The following is a 5,760-nucleotide window of genomic DNA, read 5'->3' on the forward strand; positions in this document are numbered from 1 at the left end:
TCACTTTGTATCCACTGCTACAATCTCCTTCCAAACTCTGCTATTTCTCTGATACACCAACACTTGCTTGTGGGTTGCAAGGAAAACATATTCACCAGTCTTACTAATTGGAAAAATGCAAGGCACCATCGCTCTAATGCCAGGCACCATCCCTCTAATACATCGTAGACTCACCCTATCCACCATATGCCATTCTTCCTTGTCATAATCTTCCATCATAAAAATATTCATCCAGACCTCTGAAATTTGAATCACATACAATCACCCATCCGACTCCAACAAATAAATCCGACTCCCACTCCCAGAATTCACTTCATCTGGCAATGAGATTTTCCTCCAAATATCAGAATCCAAATTCAAATTCAGAACAAGCGCACAAGAACAGCTCGCAGTCAACCAATGCAACGCACCATTAATGAACACAACTTGATTTCTATTCATGTGTGTTAAATGATCATCTTACAACGAAACAGATTTCCTCCATTTATTAGATTCCGAATCAAAGATCATACATATAAAAGTCCTCTCAGGCCGACCTATGATGTCCTGCCAACACAACATTATACTTCCCTGTCAACAAATTGCAAGCCAAACCAACAAGAGTAGCTTCACCATCGAGATAAAACCTAGTAATTGGCCTTTTCCTACTTCTCGGAAGCAACTTATACTGTCTAGTCATTGGATTACAAACCTAATAAACACCTTTATTAGGAATGCTAGAACAACATAATAATCCATTACAAGAAGCCCTAACTCTGACACTGTCCTTGATAAAATCCAGCAAAAACTCAAATACACCCCTCATATTATCAACAAGAATTAAATTTGAATGCATTTTTTTCTGTAATTCAATCGGGGAATATATTCTCTCTCAAAATTGTAAACAAAATTGGTACAAAGTATCATGGATACCCTTGTTTCTCGTGATGCCATGTAATTGGATGGTTTGAGGAAGTAAAACAAAAAAAATAAATAAATAAAAGGAAAATTTGACCGGACGAGCGGCACAAGGCCACTCGTCGGAGAACTGAACTTGGCAAGTTTAACCCAAATTTGAACCCGCTCTGATACCATGTGAAAAAACAACAAACCAAAGATGAAGAATGGAGGAGAAAGAGAGAAAATCGATTGATAGCAGCCCCCAAACTTGGTTGCATAATGTAAGATTACAATAGTACGTATAGTGCAAAACTAAGGAAATATAATAAGACTAAACTACCCTTAACCTAATTGACTTATTAGTTTAACAATTACTACTTTATGTATTTATTTATTTTTTTGAATAAATTTTTGTGGAAAATTACACCAAACCATATATTTGAAGATCCAATTTCAAAAACCAAGTTTAAAGTTTGCTTATGCAAAAATTAGATGATAAATATACATTTTAATTGATTAATAACATTATAAAATTAAATTAATTTATATACCATAATTCACCTAACCTAACCCAACCCCATCTATCTACAGTCCTCTCTCTTGGCCCTTTGCCATAAATCGACCACCAAGAGCATAGCTTTTAGATCACTCCCACGAATCGACGTCAATGCTGCAGATCGAGTAGGGAAGAGAAGGGGTGATGTGATGGTGCTGGTGTGAAGCAGAGGCAGAGGCAGAGGCAGAGGCAGAGGAGAATCACGATAGTTGTTGTCGCATTGGCGATGGTGTGATGTGGTGGTAGTGGGTTGTGTAGTGGGGTTGTGATTTCTGGTGGTCGATGGCGGAGGTTTGGTGTGGTTTCTGATGGTCGATCGTTGCAGTGGTGTACTGTGCAGTGCAGGTGGTGATTTTGCAGTTATTATGGTGGTGTTTTATTGTGCGTTGGGTCTGGTGGTGGCGGTGACGACTCTGTTGTGGTGTTGGTGGCTTTATTTGGTGGCGAAGGCTTTGCTCTCTCTCGCTCTCTCTCTCTCTCTCTCTCTTCCATTCTTTATTTGTCAATGGTGATAGAGCGTCGCTCTACGGTCGCAATAAATTCATGATTCAATTTTGATACAATGTTGCCGTAATGTGACAATAGACGTTGATTCATTGGTTGTGTGCAGTTGTGGTGGTGGCTATAGTGGTGTTGGTGTTTGTAGTGCTCTAAGGTGGTGATGATGTTGGTGGTGTTTATTGATTTTTGGTAGAGGTGAAGGAAATGGTCGATTTAAGGTGGTTGTTTTGGTGATTGTTGAAACAGGGAGTGGTGGTGGTGGTGGTGACGCAACGAGTCGAGTTTGGGGATTTTTTTGTAGTGGTGAAGCGATGATGTCGAGTTTGGTGTAGTGCTTTGAGTGGTGGGATGGGGTATGGGTGTACATGGCGATTTTATTGGTTGACTAAAAGTTGTGATCAATAAATTGGTTAATTTGTGACCAATGTGGAGGTGGTTTTGGCAGCGATGGTGATGGTGGTGTTGTTGGAGGCATCGTTGAAGTGATGGTGATGGTCACAGATTATTTGGTTGATTGTGATTAGTGAATTGGTTAATCAATGATTGATAAAAAAAATATGAGACAAATGAAAAAGATAAATTGTGATTAAGAAATATTGTGACCTAAAAAATTAATAATTTGTGACTATCTAATAAGTTGTGACCTATAATATTTGTGATCCGTGACCTATAAATTTTTTTATTTGTGATTGAAAAATAATGTGACCTATAAAATGTTTGATTTGTGACTAAAAAAATAAGTTGTGAACAATAATTTGATAAGTTGTAATTAAAAATTGATCAGTGACTAATTAATTTTTTGATTTGTAACTGATGAACAAATTGTGACCTACAAAATTTTTGAATGATCGTAAAATAACTTTTGACATAAAATTTCAAATTTGTGATAAAAATTAATAATTGACTAATTAAATTGTTAATTTGTAACCAAATTGTATAGATACGTGACCTAAATATATTTAATTAATAAATTAATTAATTAAATCATAAATAAATTTTAATAAAAAATATGATTTTTAAAGTTTGAAACTTGCTGTCTTAATTTTGAAATATGTCATGCTTAATCTATTACTTATGAAAATTTCCCTAAATTTTTAGAGAAAAATAATTAAACTTGGTAGCGCACTCTGATTAGATCCAGAACAAGCCCATCCCTGCGTTTTTTAGCATGGGCCGTATTAAAAGGAAAATGCAAGTCGCGTTATACCTCACATCAGCCCAACTTTAAATAACAATGAATTGAGCTTGTTGGACCTATTTTATGAGTCACATTACAATTTCTAGGATGTCAACCTACCCGCAAAAAAAAATAATAATAATAAATAATAAAAAATTGAGCAAGAAAGAAATAAATAGATAAATGTTTGTTAGAAGATAAATAATAAAAAATTGAGCAAAATTCATAGAATACACAAACCTTTCAAATTTCGAAAAATGAAAATTCTTGATATTTATTATTCAATGCCAATGATTATTGGTATGCCCCAGAAGAGAAACAATTTTATGGCCCACAATTTATATTCATCCAAATTATTCGTGCAGATGAAGATTAGACAGAATGGACTGCCTCATTGCATGATTAGAATCTCTACATCAAATGGCTGTCTATCTTTGGTTTTTTCCTTCAAGTTTTAATTTTCATCAGTGTCCCTAATCATACAACATATATAGCATGCTTAAAAGGCAGAACTATGTATGTCATTTTTATTTAAAAATAATTATTTGGCTTCATCCCTTTGTTTAATTAATTATTTTTTTTCTTATAGCATTTGTTTAATAACTTGCAAATGATAGATGTCAAAAGGTAATGTGTAAGTACGAAGCAGAATATAGCATTATTTTTAATTACCTAGGAGTCTTCAATGAGGTGCAGGTAAATTTGAGGGATAGTGAATTGAAGGGCCTCGAGGTGAAACCAGGGACGATGTAGGTTGGAAGGTAGGGAAAACTATGGGCCGGGCTAGAGTGGGGCATCGGGGCTTGAGGAGGAGATGCATTTCTTTTTTTCTTTTTTTTTTATATTGTCTTTTTATTAGTACTATTATTCATGCTTACCTATTTTACAATCATAATAGTACTATAGCAAGTTAATTTGAGGACCAATCATGTGATTTTCATTTTCTAATAATACTATTAAGAAAAACCTTACATCAGCGGTGATAGTAAACACGTAGTTATATATGAATTTAATTCGTCAATCACATTATTTGTACTATACTTTAGCGTATCTTAATTATCAAAGTTCTAATAAATCTAAATCTCCATGTCCATGATAATCTCGCTAGACCTTTTTTTTCCTTCTAACTTTCATATAAACAAATTAGTTGTGTAAAACCCTAACCCTTGGATCAAAGTTGATCCTTAGTGTTTGTTTAAAAGGAGATTATTTGAAGTGAGAAAACCAATTTTTGAAGAATGTGTAGTAAAAAATTATGAAAAAGTTACGAGTTTGCATACAAAATTATTTTTTTTACTAGAATTTGAACTGATGATTTTTAAGTAGGTGAATAGAAAATAAAGGACCATGTTTATTTGGTAATCTAATTTGATCAATAAATTACATGTCTATTTATTTAGTGTTCGTNGGAGGGGGTAAATCGCGGGTTATGCCTCAACTGGATCACAGGTTCCCCCATTGTCTGTACACTTCTGCGCACAAGAGACCCTCTTCCACAGTGATTGCTCCATACATATTTCGCTGCAGGTTCCCACCAGGAATCGAACTCTCCACCCTGTCGCTGGAAGCAAGACAATGTTGATTGATCCACCATATGAGCTGTGCCCCGGAGGGCTTGAAGGTTCAAATTTTATTAGAGAGAACGGGTGGGAAAAGAGAAATGTGAAGGATCATAAATTGCTACATTATAGATGATCTATCATCATGATGATAAGTAATATTACTCTTCATTTTTTAATGTACTAGTCAATGGATAGCGCATCCATCTGTCGCATTTTGCTATTTTATTGAGTTGGCGAAATGGACTGGAATATAAAATATAAAGAAAAACATTGATTAAACAATTATATGAACCTCATTTCCTTGTACGTAACCTCATGTATGCCTTCATGACTTACAAAATTCGCGTTATCTATTTTTGGTCAACTAAAAGACCAAGTCTTCATGTGCTGTTTCTTGATAATTTAATTTAATTTTATAGTTTCTTGGGGAAGGGGGAAGGTCAATGAAATCTAAGCAGCTTCGTCACTAAATTTGTTATTTTTATATGAGAAGATAATGACTAGGGGCGAAATTTAAGGTACCATTAATTTACTTCAAGTCAAATAAATTAATATATACATTATTTACCTACATACCATTTATTACGATTACATGAACTTTTCATTATTTCATGTATTTGAAGTCATATTTTTTCTGTAATACACATTATTTATAAACAATAATGTATATACAGGGTTGTCAATGGGTTGAGCCCAAGTGTGGCTTGGCCGGATGCACAAGCTCACTTTTGGGCGAGATAGCTTGCTTTTGAAATAGTTGGCTCAATTTGGGGAAAGTTGAGAGAGCTTATGTAGGGCTGTCAACGAATCGAGTCGAAACTTGAAGCTTTAGGTCAACTGGAGTAAAATTAAGTCGAGCTTTTTTTGACACAAGTCGAGCTGAGCAAAAGGTCGGCCAAAAAATCGAGGAGACCTGTGCTTTCGACTCGAGCCTTACTGATTTGAGCCGACTCGATTTTTTTAATAATAACATTGCAAGTAGCTATGTGCATGTTGCCTATAACAGGCAGTTACAACTACGCTGTTGCCTCAAAAGGAAGCTCACATGCTGCCTCAAAAGGCAGCACACACAATGGCTTCTTTTT

At 35.0% G+C, this 5,760-nt stretch overlaps 1 pseudogene; it reads right to left on the reverse strand.

The window, feature by feature from the left end:
- Positions 1-835, reverse strand: LOC111374218 (annotated as a pseudogene).
- Between the last annotated feature and the right edge of the window lie 4,925 nt (positions 836-5,760).

The sequence above is a fragment of the Olea europaea genome, unplaced genomic scaffold (assembly GCF_002742605.1).
Source record: "Olea europaea var. sylvestris unplaced genomic scaffold, O_europaea_v1 scaffold1222, whole genome shotgun sequence".
In the NCBI taxonomy this organism is placed as follows: Eukaryota; Viridiplantae; Streptophyta; class Magnoliopsida; order Lamiales; family Oleaceae; genus Olea; species Olea europaea.